General features: G+C 41.9%; 2 long non-coding RNA genes across 3 annotated transcripts in view; one reads left to right on the top strand and one right to left on the bottom strand.

Moving 5' to 3' along the window:
• LOC126078079 (uncharacterized) overlaps nt 1-24,582 on the top strand; it is a 470,413-nt gene that overhangs the window by 186,411 nt on the left and 259,420 nt on the right. For both annotated transcript variants that reach the window (XR_007517957.1, XR_007517956.1), the window contains one exon: nt 1,017-1,067. This is a non-coding gene — a long non-coding RNA (uncharacterized LOC126078079). The remainder of the gene's footprint in view (nt 1-1,016; nt 1,068-24,582) is intronic.
• LOC126078078 (uncharacterized) overlaps nt 10,584-24,582 on the bottom strand; it is a 42,961-nt gene continuing 28,962 nt past the window's right edge. The window contains exons 3-4 of the long non-coding RNA XR_007517955.1: nt 23,056-23,169; nt 10,584-10,848 (exon numbers count right to left, since the gene is read on the bottom strand). This is a non-coding gene — a long non-coding RNA (uncharacterized LOC126078078). The remainder of the gene's footprint in view (nt 10,849-23,055; nt 23,170-24,582) is intronic.

The raw sequence follows: 24,582 nt of genomic DNA, 5'->3' as shown, positions 1-24,582 counted from the left end.
CTTTCACGACATCTTTGATGTGGGGAAGCCCATGTGAAATTGTTCACTATGGATGAGTACATAAACACAAGTAAGCCCGTGCTTACCTTGCTTACTGAATCATCTGCCTCTGTCAGGGATTGTAGATCTGAAAAGAGACTTTGATTCTATGGGATTGGGAGAGAGATAGATGCCAGCCATACCTAGAAACAGAATCTTTGATGTGGTGAAAAAATGTGAAATTGCTCCCTACAGATGATCTGGTAAGCTATGATTAGGTCCTGAGTCCATCCCTGAGCCAATTACCATGGCCATAGGTGTATGATGCTCAGTTGGCCAGACCTGAGTCCCAGAGAAATTCTCCCACATTTGTGCATGGTCTAGTTCTTTGGAAACACCATGATTACCTTACCTATTGGATAATCCACTCCTGGGAGGATGAGCTAAGGTTCCTAAGCAGCTCTGATCCTGTTTCTTTGTAAAAGCATGGACTCCACCTTAGCTGTTTTTGTCTGTCATTCTCAGTTGCTGAGTTTGAAGACACTGATAGGCAAAAATGGACCTCCTGGGATCATTTTCTATGGTTTGGTGTCTTCAGACAAAACTATCTTTAATATACTTTAGGTAAAATGCAGAAGAGAGGGCAGAAATGGAACGACTAGAAATGAAAATCTATGTAATAATGATAATAATAACAAAATACCCTCCCCCACCAAAAAAAAAAAAAAAAAGCCAAAAAAACAAAAAACCCAAACCAGTTGTTTTTGAGCTGATTCCGACTCATACCTAACATTTATGGAGCACTTTGCTATATGACAGCTCTGTGCTTATTTAATTCTCAGTGAACCTTATTGTATTAGTCTGTTGTTTTTAGTTGCCATCGAGTCCATTCCGACTTACAAGTGGTGAAACCTTAATCAAACAAGCTTAAACAAAACCATCATTTATTGACTTTGGAGGCAGGTATGCCTCGATTTCCAGGTGTGTGTGACTGATATGATGTCAGTAGGAATTGACCTCACTTTCTCTTTCTCTAGGTCCAGTTTTCCCTGGATTGGCTCTGATCTTGGACTGATTCTGTCTTGATGGTAAGTTGGCCACCAGACTTGTGACCTATTAGTAGAAAAGAGGAATAATATCTTCCTGTGATTCTGACAGATTTCCAGAACAGAATCTCATGAGCTATGATTGGGTGCTGAGTCCATCCCTGAGCCAATTACCATGGCCGTAGGTGCATGATCCTCAATCGGCCAGACCTGAGTCCCAGAGAAACTCTTCCTACGTTTGTGCATGTTCTAGTTCCTCGTAAAACTCCCTACCCCCACCATGCTCACAGTGGCTCTGTTTTCCTGACTGATGGACTGGACAAGTAAAAATGACATATTTCCAGGACAGCCATTATCTTTAATTTATATATGAGAGAAAGAACCAAAACAAACCTAAGTATCAGGGTGGTTAACATTTTTTCCCAGAATCACGAAGCTATTAAGTGGGAGGATCAGGATTTAAACCCAAGCTTGTTTGACCCCAAAGTTCAAGCTTTCAGCTACCAACTGAGCTGGCTGGGCATATATACTTTTTTATTGTTTTCTTCTGAATTGTAGTAGACTCCACTCAGGCCTTTTATAGGTCATAGGCACAAAGTATGGCAGATTCCTTTGGGTTTCTGAAAAGAATGGGAAACAAAACAAATACTGTAATTGTAAAATGAAGGGAAGAGACTACAGATTCATATAAACTACCGCATACTGAAATAGAGCAAATGAGCAGCCCTACACCACTGCTCAAAGGAGCCCCAGTGGCACAATGATTAAGCGCTCAGCTGCTGTTCGAAAGGATGGTTCGAATCCACCACCCGCCCTGCGGGAGAAAAGACCTAGCAATCTGCTCCTGTAAAGATTACAGCCTAGGAAACCCTATGGGGCAGTTCTACTTTGCCCTGTAGGGTTGCTATGAGTTGGAATGAACTTGACGACATACAACAACAACATACCACTGTTTGAGATTTGTGAAAAGAAAGATGGGCACCTCAGTAGTTCTCATTTGCTAGAATGAGCCTTGCCTTTTACCCTTTAAAAAACCCAAACCCAAACCCATTGCTGTCAAGTCAGCTCCAACTCATAGCAACCCTATAGGACAGAGTAGAACTGCTCCATAGGATTCCAAGGACCAGTTGGTGGATTCTAACTGCCAACCTTTTAGTTAGCAGCTGAGCTCTTAAGCACTGAGCCACCAGGGCTCTTCTTACGCCTTTAGAGGTTGTGAACCCTTCTCTGGCCGTTTTGTCCATCTTTTGACCCTAGCCTGCATTTTGCATATTTAGCTGTAGGTGGGAAAGTCGATAGTGACCTGCTATGGCCACCTGGCCAAACCACCACACACTTCCTGTCCTGGGTGTCAATGGCACATCTTACTCATTCCATTCATATTCACTTCTCATGTAACTAATTCAGCATTGATTCATTAAACATGCACCCCCTGCTGGTTTGGGCTTACTAACTGGGAAAATTCAGTAATCTCCTCCCCTTAGACATGCTAAGGAGTCCTGGGAGCATTGCCGGGCTTTCACCAAAGCACTCAAAGTCTGTATAGAATGAATAGAGTCGTTACTCTAAATAATACCTAAATCATCCAGTGTTGAGAGATTTGAGTAAGTGAAGGGGAGTAAAGTGTACGTGGTGCTGGTCATGGATGGTCATGGATGGTTCTCAGGAAATATTCATAAAAATTTTGCTTTCACCAAAGCACTCAAAGTCTGTATAGAATGAATAGAGTCGTTACTCTAAATAATACCTAAATCATCCAGTGTTGGGAGATCTGAGTAAGTGAAGGGGAGTAAAGTGTACGTGGTGCTGGTCATGGATGGTTCTCAGGATGAACTAGGTGGTCCCCAAAACCCTTTAGATGTGTGATTAGGGATAGTTGGGAAAACACAGAAAAGGCCAGTATCCATGTGGGTGTTGGGCGTTGGTGGTGTCTTGGGGAAGTGCAGAGGATGGATTGACACCTTGGAGGGCTCCTGTCTGTTATCTCCACCCTGATGCCCACTTCCTTGCCCTCAAGTGAATGTATGAATGAATGGAGTTAGGAGAAGTTGAAGCAAACCTTTGGGAATGTTGGCTACATGGAACTGTAAGTTCCCCTACTAGAAGGCAAACATTTTGCAGACTGGGATTCAGTCTACTGCTGTGTCCTAGCTCCCAGCATGCCTGATCCATAAATGTGATTTTTGTTGAATGAAGGAGTAAACTGATTAAGGTGTGGCTCTTATGAACTAAACAAAATTAAGATTAAGTAGAGAGAGTGAGAGTGAAAGTGAGAGCGAGGGAGGTAGGAGTCAGAGTGCTCTCAGCCTAGTTAGAATAATGTAGCAACACTGGCATATTGGAGCACTGGACCCTCACCAGCTGATTCCCAGGCCTTGGCTAATTCACTTTGACCAAGAAAATTCACTTCTCTTTCTCCTCTCTGAGCTTCCACTTCCCCCCTCAATAAAATGAGGATGAACTAGGTGGTCCCCAAAACCCTTTAGATGTGTGATTAGAGATAGTTGGGAAAACACAGAAAAGGCCAGTATCTGTGTGGGTGTTGGGCGTTGGTGGTGTCTTGGGGAAGTGCAGAGGATGGATTGACACCTTGGAGGGCTCCTGTCTGTTATCTCCACCCTGATGCCCACTTCCTTGCCCTCAAGGGCATGGGCTCTTTCCCTGGCCTCTTCTTTCCTAGGCTTCTTGAGCCTGCTCTGCCTGTGCCTTGGTTTCCTGGCAGTACGGTTGGCAGGCACCCTTAGGAGCAGCCCAGGGGACATTGCTGAGTGGAGCAGATGAGGACAGAAGGGAATGGACCTCGTCATGGTGCAGGGGTGCGCCAGGCCAGAATCAGAGGGCAATTCATGTCCCAGCCAGAGCAAGGAAGTGGCAGAGGCAAGTCAAATGCACACCCTGGGTCCCCCTGGACTCCAACAAGCATTGGAAATTTTCACGCATGCTACATTCACTTGCCACTTTATAGGAAAAGCTGAGGCTAGAGCCATCTTTCCTTTAGCGGTTCCAGTTTGTTTTTCCAGTGCCTTCTGCCTTAACCATCATTATAATCTGCCCTTGGGCATATGAGCCTAAATTGGTCACCTTGTTAAATAGCCCAAGAGTTACACTGACATGTATGCATGTGTGAAATTACAGGGTCATAAACACCCACACTCTTCCATAGGCCAAAACACATTCCCTGGCCTTGCCCCCCAAATAAATGTCTGGTCATAGAAAGTTAAGGAACCAAGAAACTCTAAATCAGAGTTCCTTGTGATAGGTTGCCAAAATTCAGGCGCCATCCTCATTCTATTTCATCATTGTCATTATTATTTTGCATGGTAAACTCACTGCAGTGATGATAAACTCATTTTGGAATTTCAGATTTCATTTTTCAAGAATTTCTAAAGAATCCATTCATGCAATAAAAAACATCTGGCAGACTGGAAAGATGCGAAGTACCACTATCTGGACTATTGTTGCTATTATTATGCGTATCAATAATGTTGATTACAGGGTTGTAAACAAACATGAAGAGTGGTGAAAAGACACAGGGCTTGGATTCAGGAGGCCTGGCTCAAATTCTTATTCCTAGCTGTGTGGTTCTAAATACATAGTGTAACTTCTCTGAGCTTCAGTTGCCTCGTTGGTAAGAACTAAAATAATAAAATCTACACAAAAATCTATGAGGTATAAAAGAAACAATATAGATGAAATCATCTGTAACATAAATTCAATGACATTTGAATAAACTATGATTAACCCACCTTCATCCAAAATAAATTAATCTGAAAGCTTTGAAAGCCTACCAAACCATATTTCCCCCCTTGTTCCTGTTGATGACTGTTGTTCAGGATGACGTCTATAAGGCATTGCAAGATCTTGGTGTGTTATCTGAATAACCAAATAAAGATGGTTTTTATGTCACAGGGATTACTGATTTTCAAGAAATTGGCATACAATAAAATAATTTATGTGTGAGGCAATGCTCAGATTTCAGATAACAAATGCAGCCAATTAGCCAGAATAATCTGGTTTTACTGACACAACCATTTCCATGTAAGGAGTCACACCTGCTAAACTCAGAAAAACAGCTCCTTTGTGATTTTTCCTGGAGCTCAGCATGGAGGAGCTGCCAGGGGAAAGGAAATGCCCTTCTCAGTTCTATTTAATTCCTTAGACCCATATTCATCAAGATACTGGACGTTTTCAGAAGGAGCAGGATTCTTCCCTTCCTTCCTTACCCTAGAAATTCTGCCTCCTGCTGTTGTTTTTAGCTGTCCTCAAGTCAGTGCCGACTCATGGTGATCCAATGTGTGGTGAGTAGAACTTCTCCATAGGGTTTTCAAGGCTATGACCTTTCAGAAGCAGATCTCCAGGCCTGTCTTCCAAGGTACCTCTGGGCGGGTTCAAACCACCATGTTTTCAGCTAGTGATAGAGTACTTAACTATTTGCACCACCTAGGGACCCCAGGGACCCCAGAGGACCAGGGGAGTGTCGTTCTCACAGGGCACCTGCAGCAGAAGTGGGAAAGTGCTTTCCTTGAAAGGCCTGACGGCATTGCTTTGCCACGAGGAGCCAGGGGCAGAAGAACAGGAAAGGACTTGTGTTTGAGCACAAGTGAGACACCCTCGAAGCTTCACAGAAACTACTGGGGGAGACTGAGGAGAAGCTGTGGCCGGGCATCGGTAGCACGTGTGAAAAGTCAGTGTAATGTGAGTTACTGGTGACATTGGTAAAGATAAGGTTGATACTGGTACCTTCCTTCCCTCCAGGGTTCTAGCCAATCAAATAGAAAGAAAATGGGTTCAACACATCAGCCTTGTTATCAAAATTATAAGGTTTCTTGGAAAACTGGTGGAATAAAGATTAAGTGGGAGACCAAACATTGGATCCTTACTACTTACCCTGTGAATTGAACATAACTGCCCCCGTATGACATTCCTCCCTCACTTTTCAATGGAGGCATTTATGGAGAAGGAAGAAAAGAGAGAGCAGAGATCGTATCTGTCTACTAAACATGCAGAGCCTGGAAATGCAAAATGAGTCCACCACAGTTTAGCACAGACCAGGAAAGGGCACATGCATGTGCAAGAGAGAGAAGGTTTCTTTCTTGCTTTTGAAGTCACCTCCTAGTGATCCAATGCTTTATAGTTCCTTCTGAAGTTTACCAATTAGATGAATCACTGCCCCCCCCTCCCTTTTTTTAAGAGGAGAGCTGTTATGGGTGGACAGAAGGTCTGAAGAGGTGGCAAGAATTCCTTTTTCTGTGGATCAAGGCAGTCATTTGGTTAGAAAAAGAGAAGGTTTCTCCTTATATGAAAGTTACCTCAGTGAACCCATTGGCGGATGAGATCTGACAACAATTGGGTTACACATAGACAAAGGCAAGGCTTTCACACAAAGTGTCTACAGGGGAATCTGTGGGATAGTGTTTGTAAGGTATTTACAAAGTAAAAAGCAGTGGCTGGCCTAACTGTGAGAAATTGCCCAATGGTAATACAGACGAACCTACTGTATCCAAGGTTATAATGGTCAAGGTTGGAAAGTTTGTCCAGTGCTTTTCACTCTTGCCCACCTCCTTGAGTGAATCCGGAGTTAGATCTGGCAAGGGAACTCTTTGAATTGTCAACAAAGACATCTCATGGAAACATGTCTTCAGTCGCCTTATGTGATTTCTAATGGATAAAAGTCTCCTGAGACCCCTCATTTAGTGAAAAAAAAACAAAGATACTGCAAGTGTGAGGATGAGGGACTATATGTACAATGCATAGGTTCTTGATGTGTGTGAGGGAGACATGGGAGGCCTTACTAAATGCCCCAATCTAAGTCCACATAATTGTGTTTAACTGTCTCTGTAGCTCTTGTAACAGAATCCTACTGAGAAACATGTACTCTAGAGTTGGTTTGAATGACATAAATTGACACTGGGGTCCAGGAGACAGATCTCTATAGTGACCCAAATTCCTGCCCCCAAAACATTACAAATTACTCTAGGTCTTTCAAGGTCACTAGCAAATGGACACAACCAGGGACTGCTGATCTACAAGTGAAAATAATGATCTATTTAATCTCCCTGTTATTGGAGCAGAGGAATGAGGCAGGGAAAATAGGCAATGACACGGGAAGATCAGTGCAAGGTGGGGTGCAGAGGGAAGACATACATTCATCCCTTTTTCGGAGAAAAGATTTTATCCTGGAGACAACATAGAATCAGAACAGATCTTGAAGCGACGTGAGGATGGGACTGGTTGGATCATCCTGTTGGCTGCGTGAGGAGAGCTCTGAGCCTCACAAGGTAGAGAATGCAATAACATCAAAGTGAAATGCTTTAAATTCCTTAACAACCAAAAACTGTAGTCCACAATACTTCTAGCTCTTGAATCATTTACTAGTATTGTGTAGGCTCTTCACACAACACCTATCGCATATTAAAATGAAAAGGATAATTATCAGGTAACTGTTGTTTGGCCTACTTGAAACCTCAGGGATAAATGTGGCTAATGTTGCATCAAAACACGCCAGTTTTGGGGTTGTTGTCCTCATCAGTTTGTATGTTTTTGCTAGTTGCCGTAGAGTCCCCTCTGACTCATGGTGACCTTATGCTCAATCCTGTACCACACTCACAATCGTTGGTATGCTTGAGCCCGCTGTTGCAGCCAGTGTTTCAGTCCATCTCATGGAATGTTTCCCTCATTTTTGCTGATCTTCTATTTTATCGAACATGATGTCCTTGTCTTCCTTGATGATGTGTCCAAAATAAGCAACCAAAGTCTTACCACCCTTGCTTCCAAGGAGCATTCTGACTCTGCTTTCTTTTGGATAACAACAGAACGTTGTCTGTTTGTATAGTTGTCTATTTATATCTGTTTTGTGCCGGCCTGGTTTGGTTTGGTTCAGTTGATTTGTTTTGATGCTGTTCACAAAGGCTTCCCCTGCTCATTTCTTCAAGGCCCATTTTGCTGGCGTCAGCTCTCTCTGCATGTGGAATCCATCTTCATGGAGCTTCATCACAGGCCCCAGAGTCCTGCCTTCTGTACTTCACAGAATCTGTCTTCTCTTCAGGAGAGTTAAGTGTTAACATTGTCCTGAACGCATTTGCCTTTCAGGAAGATTAATGGAGTTCAGTGTGCAGCAGATAAACTTGTCTGGAAGGAGCAGGCGAGAGCTAAGCTGTGTCAACACGGCCCAAGGGCAGGAGAGAACCAAATTGATTACTCAGATAATCTCTACCCTCTCCCTCCCTCCCCTTCCATTTTTCCATTTTTCAGTTCTAATACAATTTGATGTCTGTGTAAATATGGAGATAGATGAAGAAGCACGCTTATGGAGAAGCTACGTGAAGTGCTAGTCCATGAGAGATCCTAAAACATACTTACAAATGAAACAAATGGATAAAATTAGATTTAGCAGGAAAAACACTCCATGGAGTTGTAAAGGCTTACTAGGACCAGCCACGTGGGGGGAGGGGATGCAGGTGCGTGCAGACCAAGTGAGACTCCCAAGAAGCAATCTTAACTACTGATGGTTGCTGAATTCCTTTCCAAGGAAAGGGAATCTGTTTGATGATGATGTAATTCATTTCCTTAAAAGAAGGGTATGCAAACTGTTTTGCAAAGAGAGAGGAAGAGGGCACCCACCAAGGGCCACCCTCCTCCATCCTTTCTTCCAGGTAGCAATGACAATCACCATTAAATAAATTAGAAAATAAATATCTTAAGGAAGGTACCAAAGTACTGGTCATCTGTATAGAACCTCCAGGTGTCTTTTCTGCCTGGAGGCCGCCTTCTGGCTTTTGGAGAGGACGGAAGCATCTCTGGACAGATCTGTGTACTTGGCTTGTTTTTACCTTCCATTTAATTGTAGCCTCTGCAAAGTTAGCATGGATTCAAAACTCTGTCCTTGTGATGCCTCTAGATGCTGAGATCTGGAAAATTTCTTCTCAGTATTTCCCCTGGGGCTTTCCCCTTTCTCTCAAGGGTCTTTCTGTATAATCCAGAGATACCCAACTTTAGGGAGATAGCAGACTTCAGGATCTCTTTGATTTGTTAGGAATGGGTATAGCTGTTTGCCAGCCGTGTGACCTCAATAAGTCACTGAACCTCTCGAGACTCCACGTTCTCTTTTGCAAATGCTTTATTATCTCAAGTTATCAGACTTAATTTCCTCAATCACCTGTTCTTAGGGGATTATCAAATAATATAGAAAATGTCAAGATACTAAACAGATGTTAGCTATTGTTAGTACTACTGCCACTACTAATACTGGTGATAAATAATACTGGTCATTTTGTCAGAATTCTATCAAAATGCCACAGAACAATGACTTAGAACCGTAAGGAATACATTTTTTTTTCCATCAGAAAATGGTTTAAAACAAATCAGATTGTGGTGTTTGGGAGGGAAATAAACCAGATAAGAGAACTGGATGATAATATAGAAGAGAAACTATACCAGATGAACTTGTACGTGAACAAAGAGGACACATCCCCCATGTATTCTTCTCCTCTTTGTAAGCCTTTTAAATATAACATTTTATGAATGGTTATGTGCTTTAAAATGCCATGCAGCAAGATAGTGTGGCTGGCCTTGGGTCCTTCAACGTAAATGCTGTGGGCAAATAGAGTTCAAGGTCATTCTCCTTAACTCTTCTTCCCCCACCTCCTGCAACAGATAAATCTTTTGGGGATTGGGTGTTGATGGCAAATGAATATAGGGGCTCTATTTTCCTTTTTCTTTTCCATGAAATCATAGATATACAAAGAGACAGGAGTGTGACTACTGACCCACCCCATGTCTAATGGACTAGGATATCCCCCAGGAGAATGAAGCTCCAGAGAAGAAATTCCCTTTAAGGGAAGGGGCAGTCTGGACTTGCAACCTAGACTCTACAGAAAGCTTTAGACCATTAGAAGGAAGTAGTATAAACTGGCACAATATGCTACCTGAGCTGGAACTTGTCCTGGTCCAAGTGGGCATGTGTGCCCTGTGAACCTGGGCCAGGTAAGCAAAGTGATAAATTTATTTCAATAAATTTGACCACATTTAATGCTGAAGCAGCAACACGGAACACAGAAGATCCATTGAACTTCTCACTGCACAAGGGCTGTGGGAAGGACCCCTAGCTTTGCCATCTCAGGTTCACCATCATTTGATGTATCAAATCTACTAAAAAATTCTGGCAGATCTCCAGAGTAATCGTCACTCAGGCTACAAGTTTCAGAGTCTTGTCTTGAAGGGAGCATCTGAGCTCTTTCCTTGCTTGTGAGAGATGGGCAGGATTGATTCACAATCATAGGATATCATCTGGAGCAGCAACTCAAACCCTGTAAAGAGCCTGGAATCCAACTGGTAAAGAAGATGGGGTTTCAGAGCATTTTAGCTTGGTCATAAATATATGTGTGGTCTAATTAGTATTAATATTTGCCATTTGATGAAGTCTGCAATGTAGAGTGAACAGCTGTGCCAGTTTGTCCAGAACTGAGGGTTATCTGGGATGTGAGACTTTCAGTTTTAAAACTGGAAACCATGTATATAGCTGTAGATACAAATTACACATGAAACTTCAATATTGATGCCAATCTGGAAAGACTCATCCTACTCTTTACTTGCCATGTCTTGGACCTGATATGTGTTGAGAAAGTACTCACCCAAATTCTCAGTTTACTCCAGAGGGGTAGCCTGTACAAGCAGATGGACCTTTTGTGAGCCACCTATTTGAGAAAGATGAGTTGCAACAGCATAGAATAGGCCCATTGTGCAAAGTCTCCAGCATCTGGAATTGGCCTCCCTGCCTCTACTCTACACCTTTTCTTCCTGTAGGCAGGATATGGCAGAGTGGATTCTGTCCAAAAAGGAGAGAACAGAGCTCATAAGAGAAACAGCTTTTCATTTAGGAAAATGAATGCTTTTAAAAATTTTCTACATTGCCCTGTTCAAAAGCACTCTAAGAGGTGGGTTGATTCTCACCCTGTGGAAACCATCACTCTGAAGGTTTAGAACAGGACCCTAAAAACACTCCCATTTCCAAATTGTACAGTTTATCTTGTAGGAGGGATTTTGTTTTCTTTTCATGCTGGACCTAAACTTGGCATCCTTTGGACATTTTATTAAATAGCATTACCTGTGAACTCAGCCAAATCTCCCAATTCGGGAATGGCAGCTGGGAAAATTTGAATGAATGGGCTATATTTTTTCTTTCTTTCCTTCCCTTAACTCCATATGTTTCTCAATTCCTGGCTCATAAATTTAATTAAGTAAATATTTTTAAATATGGAAGATGGAGAATCTGAGAACTTGATAAATATGAAATAAGCTTCTTGGGCATGGCATCTGTAGGCCTATGCTATGTGTTAAGGTAGAGAGACATTGCAAAGCCTTCATAGGGAAGATAAATTAGAACTTCTCTGGAAGAGAAGAAAGATTTTGATGCCTAAATGTGGAAGTAGAGAGGCATGGAAATATGGGTTGCTTGTGAGTATGTTTTTGGGAATGGAGATATTTCTATAATCTATAGAAGTAAGCAAACATGCATTGTTTGTGGGGGGTGGGGTAGTAAGCACTAAATGTTTATTTGGTATTTTGTAGAAATATGTTTTGGCTACAGAGACAATACCAAAGCACCAGGAAGAGAACTTTAGTCCATTTTGGAGTTGGCTAAGATACGGCTTCAGGGCAACATCTCAAAGTGGTATCCAGAAGGGCAATAGGGCTGGTGCTCTAACCTGTTGCTAAAAAAAGAACTAACCCAAGTGTTCTTGGAACACAGTATTTGGACTGTATGCCCTTAGGCCAAAGAATTATAGAACTTTAAGTAATTACTGAGCTGTAGAGTGTAGGCTTCCATCTCACAGAAGCATGGGTTAGCAATTCTGAAATCACTCTATGTGAATTCTAGTTTTGAGCAAATAAGTAAATATATTGTGGATAATGGGGCCAGTGTTCTCATTGTCAGAAAAGGGAGCTATAAACATGGTAAGGGGAAAAGATAGAGTGAACCCAATGGTGTTGGATTGGAATTAGATGTTTCAATATGAACTCAAGGTTTTATTACATAGATAGATAGATTATGAATGTAGATATACAGATGTATGTGTGTGTGTATGTGTGTACCTGAGTGTGTATATGTGTCTATGTGGGTATACATATATCAATTTCCTAGCTGTGTCCTCTTAGAGGGCCAATTAACCCCAGTAGCAATGAGCAAACCTGGCTTCCAGATCTTGGTTTCTAAATACCATTCTCTCCTGAAAGGAATTAGGACTCAGAATGGCTGATTCCATGGCTGGGGGGTGGGGGGTAGAAATTAAAGGATGAGCTGGTACTTCTTTTTGTTTAAGAAAGAAGGAACCCAAAAGATGATGGGTACATGTCAAAAGGACACAGAAACCAGCTTGAAAGAGCTTCTGCTGGCCAAAACTGGGATATTTTGGATATGAAAATAAATTATGATAGTAAAGAATTACAGCCAATAGAGTAAAACAAGAGTTCATCCATACATACTGATTTAACTAAAAGGGCAGAAGGGAAACTCTTCTGTACAGTGGAAAGCCAATGAGTAAATGTAGAAGGGATGATGGAATCAGAAAATCACCATTTGGCAATTGTGTTAGGCAGAATAATGCGCCCCCCTCCAAAAGGTTTCCACACCCTAAGCCCCAGAATGTGTGAATATGTTACCTTACATGGCGAAAAGGACTTTGCATATGATTATTAAGGTTACAGACCTTAAAGTAGGGTGATTTTCCTCAATTATCTGGGTGGGTCCAATCTAATCACTCAAGCCCTTCTTAAAAATAGAAGAGTCATCAGAAAGATGCAACAGAAGAAGAGGAAACAGAAAAGATGTGCCAGCATGAGAAGGATTGAACACCCTTTGCTGTTACTGAGATGGGGTGCGGGGGGGGGTATTACCTTCAATGACCAATGTCTGGGAGTTAAAGGTGACCCCCAGCCGATGGCCAGCAAGGAAATGGGGACCTCAGTATTATATTGTTGCTGTGCTGTTGAGTCGATTCCAGCTCATAGCGACCCTATAGAACAAAGTAGAACTGTCCCATAGGGTTTTCTAGGCTGTAGTCTTTATGCAAGAAGATCATCAGATCTTTTCTCCCACAGAGCAGCTGGGGGTTTGAGCCACTGACCCTTCTATAAGCAGCCAAGCATTTAACCATTGTACCACCAAGGCCTCTAGTATTATAACTGCATGGAGCTAAATTCTGCCAACAATCTGAATGATTCTGAAAGTGGGTTTTGCCCAAGAACCTCCAGAATGGAACTTCGTCCAGCTAACACCATGATTTTGGCCTTGTGAGACACAAAGTAAAAAAAAAAAAAAAAACTGAGCCCATTGAAATTCTAACTTACAGATCTCTGAGATAATAAGTTTGTGTTGTTTTAAGCTAAGTGTGTGGTAATTTGTTACAGCAGCAATAGAAAACTAATACAATAATCATCATCATAGTAATTCAGGCAAGAATCATCAAAGGATGCTAGTGGTAGTGGGGAAAAGTTGGAGAAGTAACAAGATATTTACATAAGCTCAAAATACTTCTCCACAAGAAACTTACTGGTCATAAAAGGGAAACAACTAACTTTACGATGGTGAAATCAGGCAGATACCACCTTACCTAAGTGATCGATGAAAGTACCATCAGTAATTGGACAAATGGACATCAAGTGCTTCCTTATCTCATATACTGAGAAGAACACAACATCACTTCTGTGGCATTTCTGCCAAGAATGCCTAACCTGAATCTAACCAAGAGGAAGCATTAGGCAAACTCAAATTGCAGGACATTCTAAAAAATCACTGGCTTGTTCTTTTAAAAAATGTCAATGCCTTGAAATACAAAGCAAGACTGAGAAATTGCGTCAGGTTAAAGTAGACTCAAGAAACTTGACACCTAAATGTAACCAGGATCCAGGATTTTATTTTGCTATAAAGGCTTAGAGAAAATTGGCAGAAAAAAAAAAAAAAAGGTCTGCAGATTAGATAACAGTTTCGTATCAGTGTTAATTTCCTGATTTTGGTAATTGTATTTTTGCTGTGAAAGGGAATGTCACTTTTTATGGAAATACATTTAAGGAAATACAAGTATATTTAGGGTTAAAACAACAACATGTTTTCAAGCTACTCTCAAATAGGTCAGAAAAGAAAAAAAAAGTGTATATATGTTATATATGTATACATACATGCATACCCACGCTTGTATAAAAAAAGAGGGAGAAAGAAGACTAAGCAAATGTGGTATAATGTTAATATTGTGGAATCTGGGTAGAGAGTTAATGGGAAATATTTGTACTACTTATGTAACTTTTGTTAAGTCTGAAATTATCTCAAAAAGTTTAAAAAAATTAAAAAGAGATAGCCCTAGGCTCATATACAAGATAGTCTGTGAACCCCTCACCATCACCAAGGTAAAGCAATGGGACTGCCAACCCTTCCCACAATTTCAGTAAATACTGGTTGATTGTCAAATGATTTCTTGGCCACTGTCTCCCAGAAAATGAGTGCTCATTTCTTAGTCCCTTCAAAGGCTGTCCGTGACGCTCAGTTTACCAGGTTTCACTAGCATGATGACTTAGAAGGTAGGGGGACTAGGCGGTGGCAGCAGTGATTCACATGGGGTTGGGTTTGCACTTCATTGTTTCTAAATGAGTAAAGCAGAGTGGAATGGGGTGCGTGTCTGTAGACAGTAAGGCTTTCAGACTGGCTTGTAGGCCCTCGCTGAGCTTGATGAGTGACCTCTGAGGAAGCAAAGTATCTGAATTTTGCAGCACTGATTATATAAACCTAGACAGAGACACGTCTCACTGCTTAATAGGGCTGTGCTAAAAGCCTACAATTTAGGATGATGTGTTGGGTGTGAAATAGGGTCCCTCCCCTGCCAGGGACACTAGTGACTTCACCCATGTTCAGACTGATCTCTGAAGTTGAGGACAAGCGGAAAAGGCCCTCTCTAACCTTCTGGCCAAGCCCATTGGCTTGGAGAGATTTCTCCACTGACAGGGAGAAAAGCACATCTTTGTGTCTACTGCAGGGCTCTGAGCAGGCAGTGCACATGGAGAGACTTAATAAATGTTTGTTGAATGAATGAATGGGTGAAGTCAGGGATAAGTCTTCTGAACTTTGTTCTCAGTAAATCTTAAATTAGACATTGAGAAGACTTAAAAAGGAAAAAGAACTTGTTTCAGAAGGGTCACAATCTAATTTTACTTCAATAGTGTCATTTGGAGTCTGAAGACATGTATAAGTTTGTATTCTTGTTCTTCAATTCTAACTTGCCTTGCATTTATGAATGACAGAGAGCATGCTCTATGAAATACAACCTTTGTAAATGCATCCTAAATCCAAACATTACGTTGCTCTGTGATTGCCTCCACTTGGTATTCCAAACCACCTCAAGTGAATCCATTGGGGGCCCAGGGTAGCTAGAGTACCGAGGAGACAAGGCACACACACACCATACACAAGCACACGTACGCCAACAACATAAACAGACACGTAACTAGAAACAGCTGTGCAGAGCTATTTGGTAAAATGTTGAGTAGCTGGGACCATCAGGATTGGGTGGGAATGAGTTCAAACTCCCTCCATGGGGCCTTCCTAAGTCTTTGCAGGAGGGCAGGAACAAGGCCTGGAAGTAGGGAAATGGAATGGCTCATCCTGTCCTCAGTTTCTTGGTCCCTGCTGACTCCCCACTTTTGCTCACTCTTGCAAGAATGCACACTTTTATTTATGTAACAGTCAGGCAGAAAAGCAGCCTGGAACATTCTGATGGTATTAACCAGGAAGAAATACAAATCAGATTTGACCAAAGGAAAAAGAAGCCTCAGACATCTGCATGGGAATAAGAGAGATATTATATGCTACTTCACCTGGTCTCTTTCCTGCTCAGGAAAGTCAATGGATAAACGATAAAAATTTATAGTGCACGCAGGGTAGAGAGGCAAGACTTGCAGCATGCAAGTTCCTGGTCTGAATATGATGTTTATGCTCCCACTAAAAAAAAAAAAAAAACCCTTGCCGTCGAGTCACTCTGAGTTGGATGCTTCCCCTAAGTCTCTATGATTCAAAGGCATCTGGTTCATCACTAAATAACATTTCTTCAGTCTCCTCCATGCTCTGAAGTGTAGGTAGTGACAAAGACATGTCTTTATTTTGAAGGTAAAAACTTACACTGCTCTAAATTAAAATGCCATTACCTGTTGATTGTACTGTAGTGGCTGTGTATTGCTGTGATGCTGGAAGCTCTACCACTAGTATTTCAAATACCCAGCAGGGTCACCCGTGGTAAACAGTTTTCAGTGGAGCTTCAAGACTAAGACAGACTAGGAAGAAAGGCCTGAGGTTCACTTCTGAAAATTAGCCAATGAAAACTTTATGGATCGCAACAGAAGATGGGCCAACTCACTTGCTTTGGACACATCATCAGGAGGGATCAATTGCTGGAGGGGAACATTATGTTTGGCGAAGTAGAGGGCCAGCGAAGGCAAGGGAGACCCTTGGTGAGATGGATTGGCACAACAGCTGAAGAAGGACTCAAACATGCTGGTGACCATGAAGATAACTCAGGACTGGGCAATGTTTAGTTCTGTTGTACATAAGGTCACCATGAGTCAGAGCTGACTCTATATACAGGAGCTATCTAAGTTAAAATGACCCTTTCTGAGGAATAATACATGGTAAGATCATGGACTTTTAGTTATAAAACAGAATGTTCTTAGAAACCATATAATCTAAGCCCCTTATTATACAGTGGAGAATACTAAAATATGGATGTCATGGATTGAATTGTGTCCCCCAAAATGTGTGTCAACTTGGTTAGACCATGATTCCCAATATTGTGTGCTTATCCTCCATTTTGGATTGTAATTTTATGTAAAAGAGAATTAGGGTGGGATTGTAGCACCCTTACTAAGGTCACATCCCTGAGCCAATGAAAAGGGAGTTTCCCTGGAGTGTGGCCTGTACCACCTTTTATCTTACAAGAGATGAAAAGGAAGCAACCAGAGAGGAGGAACCTCATACAACCAACAAAGAAGCACCAGGAGCAAAGTGTGTCCTTTGGACCTGGGGTTCGTGTGCTAAGAAGCTCCTAGTCCAAGGAAAGATTGATGAGGACGTTCTTCCAGAGCCAACAGAGACAGAAAGCCTTCCCCTGGAGCTGACACCCTGAAATTTCTCTTGTTAAAGCCATCCACTTGAGGTATTTCTGTTATAGCAGCACTAAATAACTAAGACAATGGGAGAAAGAAGAAATTTGCCCAGTGTCTCAGCAGAATTGGCACTTTGAACTAAAGAGCTAAAAATCCCAATTCCAACTAAAAAGATTAGATGTTATATATCACCTTAGCATCTACACAGCTGAATCTCCTTTCTTGTCACTCAAAAATATCTAGCTTGATCACCCACCTTAGTTATCCAATACATCTGAGCCAAATTCAGTCTTGTGGCAGCCACAGAAAGCAATGTCTATCCTGTCCAACGCCCTCAGTGTTGTCAAGACTTTGTGGATTTGACAAGAAGGATTCCAGTGAAGCTTTGAATAATGGTGGCATGGTTGGAATAGAATAATAGCAAATGTTGTACAAATAGAGGCTTGAAAAGTGCTTGCACAGTGGGACACCCTCTCTTGCTGCACTTGGGTCCTCTGCCATCAGAGCCAGTGTGAAGAAGCCCGAGCGTGCCTGCTAGAAGATGAGAGACACACTCGTCAGTGGCCTCCATTACTGACTGGCAGCTGAGTGAAAGCATCCTAGGTCATCCAGCCCCCAGCTGACCCTCCAGCTGATTATAGATGCATATGCAAGCCCAGAAGAGATCAGCTGAGCTGGAAAAAACCAGAACTGCTCAAGTGAACCAAAAAATTATGAGCTAAATACATGGTTGTTGTCTTAGTCATTAATTTTTTAGATGATTTGTTATGCAGCAAAAACTAACCGATATAGTGCCCAATATGTGATCATGAGCTAAATGAATGGGAGATGATTTACCTAAAGAGGATACTATGATGTTCTAACCCTGAATTCATTTTCAGCAGGATGTATGGCTTTGCACAGCATTGTCCTCATACTCTCCCTTGGCCTCTCCTTTCCTGGTGAGGAGTGCCATCAGTGGCCCCAGAATGCAGACTGCTGGATGGGTGTGGTGGGGGACCAGGACATGACCTGGCCTCATTAACACCATGCTCTAACCAGCTGAGCCAATAGGCCTGTCTCTGTCCTCCTGGAAACTTTTACCATCCACTGTCTCCCAGACTAGAACACCCCACCCTTCAGCCTTCCCTTCGAAACAAAGATGCCTGCAAGCACGTAGTGGAAATGCCGGGCAATAAAACTTGGCAGACGTTGCTCCTCAGCACTCTGGGTTGGGGTTCCACGAGGGCAAAAATGCCACTTTGGAGGCACAGGTATCAGGAAGCCCTCCCTCCTGGCTGTAACAGTCTCCTGTAAAGGGTCTCTGGGAAGAGAAAATTCCACTTATCCCTTCAGAAACTCATCCTCATCTTTTCAACCCTCTCTGGGAAAAAGGTCCTTGATATTGATGTTTTAATGTATTTTCTTTCTTTTTCTCTACTTTCTTTTCTCTCAGGTCATATCAGGTCAGGTACCAATTTCACAAGCATTTAATATTTCAAGGAAGAAAGACCCAATGATTTGAACATACCAGTTAAGCCCTCCAATCTCCTTCTTTTCAGTAACATGAAAACTAAATATCTCATCAGGTAGGTCAGCTTTACATGGTTTTAACTCTTTGCCGTACATTCCACCTACTTTTACCTTTGTTTCTGATGGGATCCCCAGGTCTTGGGCCCTTAAAAGAAATTGGTATACACTGGAGGGGTGAGTTTGGAACCTGCTCCAGGATTCGCCTTCTCTGCCCTGACATACTCATGCTGCATTGCACTTGTTTTCAGCTCCCCTAACCTGGCCACTTTGGTGGCCATTTGCTGAGCCTGCAAATTACCCTTTTGGCATGATTGCCTCAGCTTTCCCACCTGGTTTTAAACTCTGTTCAATCCTTCAATCTTAGCATACCCCACTGAGTCAGGTGAGAAACCCCTGCTGTTGCCCTTGGCCTCATGGAATATCACCCCAGCTGGGTGGTATAATGAAGACTGAAGAAGAATTGATGCCTTCGAATTGGGTGCTGGCAAAGAACGTTGAATATACCACCGACTGCCAAAAAGAACAAACAAATCTGTCTTAGAAGAAGTATAACCAGAATGCTATTTGGAAACAAGGATGGCAAGACCGCATCTCACATACTTTGGACATGTTGTGGAGGGATTAGTTCTTGGAGAAGGACATCATGCTTGGTAAGGTAGGGGGTTAGAGAAAAAGTGGGAGACCTTCGACGAGATGAACTGACACAGTGTCTACAACAATCAGCTCAAGCATAGCAACAATTGTGAGGATGGTGCAGCACCAAGCAGTGTTTCATCCTTTAGCGCATAGGGTCTCTATGAGTCGGAACTGACTCAATGGCACCTAACAACAACAACAGGTCAGCTCCCACCAAAAACCCCAATTTGTGATACTCTGGGACAGTTCCTATTGTCTAATCCTCAAATATGCCCATCTTCTCTTCACCCCAAATCAATATCCTCAAGCTATTACTAATGCTTGCATTTCAATTCATCGGGGAATCTTTGCATTAAGTCAGGGACCAGTAAACTTTTTCTGTGAAGGGCCGGACAGTAAATACATTAGGCTTTATAGGCCACGGATGGTCTCTGTTGAATATTCTTCTGTTTTCTTTTCTTCAACCATTTAAAAATGTAAACACCATTCTTAACTCAAGGGGGGCTATACATAAACAGGTGGTGGGCTGGATTTTGCCTGTGGGCCTTAGTTTGCTAAAAAAAAAAAAAAAATTGCTAAGCCCTCCTTAAATTAAAGCCATGCGTATTTTTCAAACAAATATCCCTGGTAATGGTAAGCCAAGCAACTGACAGTGTTAGTTCATTCTCCTTCTTTCCAGTTCTAGCTGGATAAAACCAGGTTCTGAAGAACAATGGAGGAAGCAGGGGCCCCTCAGGTCAACCCAGTTGTGCAGTCTACAGGGAGAATGAAAACCCTGGGAACCTTGGGCAGAAGGAAGGAAAGGAAAGGGCATTGAGTCAAAGTGTTCTACCATGTGTAAATGTTTGTAGCCAGGGATGATATTCAAAGTATATAACAACTGGTAAGAGATGGATATTGACCAGTTTGACAGGACACCAAACAGCCTTTGTGCTGGGACAGGGATTAGAGTTCCCTGTTGTATAGGCATTAACACTTTAGTTGCTAGATCATAGGGAGGTTCAGAATCAGCTGGGGTGGGTGGGCTGGGAGGTGAGAGGGGTGTCAGTCTAGATCCTTGGGACAGTGAGTATTTACCAACCAGTAAAGAAGCATCTAAGGAGACCTGGTGTTGCCGTGGTTAAGCACTTGACTGCTAACCAAAATGTTGTTGGTTCTAGCCCACCAGTGGCTCCATGGGAGAAAGATGTGGCAATCTGCTTCCATGAAGATTTACAGACCTCAAAACTCTATGGGGGAGTTCTACTCTGTCTTATAGGGTTGCCGTGAGTTGGAATCGACTAGATGGCAATGGGATTTTTTTGTTTGTTAAAGAAGCATCTCAGTATTTTAGCAACCAGTTCAATTATAGTTGAACAAGTGGTACAGTGGTAATGTAGTTCGAGGTTACTGCTACTCGTCTTCTCTAGATTTTTCTTATTGTACAATGTCCCTCTTCAGTTTGATGGTTAGTTTTATGTGTCACCTTGGCTAGACTATTAGTTTCCTAGGGCTGCTGTAACAAAATACCACAAATTCGGTGGCTTATAAGCACAGAAATTTATTGTCTCACAGTTCTGGAGGCTGTATGCTCCAGATCAGGGTGTCTGTTGTGTTAATTCTTCCTGAGGCTCCGAGGGAGAATCTATTTCTTGCCTTTCTCCTAGATTCTGGTGGCTTTAGGTGTTCCCTGTCTTACAGCTGCAGTGTCCCATAGTATCCTTCCTCTGTCTCCCTGTCTCCGTGTATCATCTCTTTTATAAGGACACCAGTCATATAGGATTAGGACCCATCCGACTCCAGTATGACCTCATGTTAATCTAACTGATAACATCTTCAATGACCCTATTTTCAAACCAGTCATATTCACATATACAGGGGAAGGACTTTCAACATACCTTTTGGGGGGACACAATTCAGCCTGTAACAGCTATAAACCAAAAAACCAAACCTGTTACCGTCAAGTTGATTCTGACTCACAGCGACCCTATAGGACAGGGTAGAACTGCCCCATAGGGTTTCCAAGGAGTAGCTGGTGGATTTGAACTGCTGACCTTTTGGTTAGCTGTTGAGCTCTTAACCACTGTACCACCAGGGCTCCATAACAGCTATAGTACCCAGTTATGTAATCAAACACAAATCTAGGTGTTGCTGTGAAGGCATTTTGTATATGTGACTAGCATCTGCAATCAATTGACTTTAAGTAAAGGAGATTACCCTTGCTAGTGTGAGTGGGCCTCATCCAATCAGTTGAAGGACTTTCCCTGAGAAGAAGGTTTCCCTGAAAAGAAGAAATTCTGCCTCAAGGCTGCAATGCCAACTCCTGTCAAGTTTTCAGCCTGCCCTACACATATCAGACTCAGGTTTGCAGTATCAACTCCTGGCCAGAATGGACTAGGAAGGCTACCCCATGTTGTTCAAAAGGGCACTGTTCTAGAATCTATGCAAGGAAGAATCTCTCAGGCTCCTGACCCCACTATGACACAGTTCTTGTAGGAAATGAGAGAAAATCATGTATAAATGATGAGATCATGGAGTCTTAGGATCAGAAAGGAATTCAGAAATGATCCAGTACAGTACCTTCACTATACAAAAAAGGACATTGAGGCCTAGAAGGGGAAGAGATTAGCACAGGGTCACACTGAGGAAAAGACCCTACGGGGAGAACTAGCAAGGAGCAAGCGGGAAGGGAGAGGGCAAGTGTGAAAAAACAAGATGGAAAGGTTCTATGTGGTTTCTGGTTGCTCATGAATGGGGAAGTGAAATTAGAGCCCCTCAGAGAGCCAACTTGTCAACTGCTTGGATTCTAGCACCACCCAGGAATAATTGTTCCAGTAAAAACAATTACTGGAAATTACAAATGAAAGACATTGATATCGTTGTCACTATTAGTAAAATTTTCAGACTAACTTATACTAACTGTTGCCTACTCTGTGAGATAGACCCAATGCAACTTGTCAATTTTTATTAACACTTCAACCTCTTACATCCTGTAACTTTCCCATGCCACACAGAGAAGAGGTATGACTCCAGGTCTCTCATTAGCTTAATACCCTCTTTCAGGGAAAGGAAACCTAATCCCTGCGGGATGGACCTCACTCTTTTAGATCAGCAGGTTGCTCTGTGTTAGTGAAGCTCAGCGGTTTTACTGAAAGAAGGTGCTGAGTTCCAAGTGAGTGCAGACATCATGAAGAGCACTCCCACAGGGAATCAGAAGATGTGGAATGTGGCCCAGGCCTTGGCACTAACCAGCTGTGTGATCTTGGACATGCTGTGACTCTTGCTATAAAACAAAGAAGCTGGACAAGATGATGTCTGAGATGCCATCCTGAGGCTACAACAATAAGATGGCATCTGGACCTGGTTCTCCTGACTTCCCTTCACAGTCTGCTGATGAGTGAGATGGGTGTGAGCTCACAGCAAGGCCTTGAGGGGAGCTGTCTTGCTAAGGCACATCAGATTACAGAATGGTCTCAAGTCCTCCCATTGTAGAAGTAGGCATAAGTGATGAGGGTGAGCAGTAGGGCATTTTGTCCTGGGGTTTTCCAAAACAATAGACTATTTTTCACTTTTAAGACCTGTAAAAAATCAAAGCATTTAACTACACACTATGTCAGCAAAGCTAGGGGCAGATAGACGCTGCTCATCTGCTACTCTTGGGAATGTACATTGGTGCTACCTCATTGAAGGGCAATTGGAAATATCAATAGAACATACACACAAGCAGTTCCTCATCCAGGAATTTATCCAACAATATACTTACACACATGTTAGTCATCACTGTATTTGTTCTAATAGCAACTGATTGGAGACAATCTAAGTGTTTATCAAATAAGAAACTCGTTAACCAAATGGCTGTTCAATGGCATCCTCCCAACTGTAAAAAAAAAAAAAAAAAAAATGAGGAAGATTTTAATAACTAATAGGAGGTGATTTATAAAATCAATTTTAAGTGAAAAAAGCAAAGCATAACACAAGGGAGTTCTTAAAAAACAAAACAAAACAAACAAATGAAAAAATAAACCCACAATGATGGGTTATGTCAAAGAGACGTAAGATCCAACCAAAAGAGCACCCAATAGCTGAAGCTGGGAAAATCTGGGCAAAAAATAAATACCATAGTGTTGGACTATAACCCAAAGTATAAAATAAACATGTATGAGTCCATACTGCTATAAGTAAATGACTGAATAAATAAATAAATTGAGAAGAGACAGTTCTCCCACGCAGAAAAATTCCAAGTAAGGTAAGTGGAAACTTCACCCTCAAGAAGTTAGAGCATAAATTATCACTCCTTACGTGTGTACTGCACATAGTGACTTCCTCCCATAGAATACAGTATGAGAAGAGGGAAAAAAGAATTGTACAGTGGAGAAACCTGACAAACACTGCCTCAGCCAGGTGGTCAGGGTTAACATCAAGAGCAATATGTCATATTGATAGTAGGCACCTTTGATGTGAAAATCTCACTGTACTCTGTGATCTTCCTCCCAAAACCCATAACCATAGCCTAACCATGAGAAAAGCATCAGAAAAATTCCATTTGAGATAGCATTCTACAAAATACCTGACCAGTACTTCTCGAAGGTGTCAAAGTCATCAAAACAAGGAAAGTCTGAGAAACCATCACAGCCAAGAGGAACCTAAGGAGACATGATGACTAAATGTAATGTGGTATGGGATTCTGGAACAGAAAAAGGACATTATGTAAAAACTAAGGAAATCTGAGAAAAGTATGAGCTGTACTCAATAACTACATATCAATATTGATTTATTAATCATGAAAAATGTACCATAATAATGTAGGATGTTAATTATAAGGGAAACTGCGGAGTTTATGGAAATTCTCTGTACTTTCTTTGCAACTTTTCTGTAAATTGAAAATTAAAAAAAGAAACGAAAACAAAGTGCAGAACAATGCATTTTGTATGTTCTCACTTGCATTTTTTTCTTAAAAAAGCATACTTGAAGGTGAGGAGAAGAAAAAGAGGAAAGAAAGAACCTCTCTGGATGAATACACACAAAAGTGGAGAGGAACTGAGTGTACAAGAACTGGGGGAGACTTTTGACTGTATTCTCTTTTGTACATTTTGAATGTTGTTCCACGGGAATATAGCATCCATTTGAAAAAACTAAAAATAATGGAGGCCCCAGTGAAAATCGTTTGCCATCGTAGAACAAGAAGGGAAGGAATGCCCTTGGAAGTGCCCTTCCAACTCAAGGTCCTAAATTTAACTCTGTGATACTCCAACCCACGCTGACTCTCACTGAGGAGAGGAACAACTAGACA

Source organism: Elephas maximus, chromosome 6, assembly GCF_024166365.1.
Source record: "Elephas maximus indicus isolate mEleMax1 chromosome 6, mEleMax1 primary haplotype, whole genome shotgun sequence".
NCBI lineage: Eukaryota > Metazoa > Chordata > Mammalia > Proboscidea > Elephantidae > Elephas > Elephas maximus.
The sequence above is the reverse complement of the archived record's forward strand: the minus strand, read 5'-3'. Positions and strand labels throughout refer to the sequence as shown.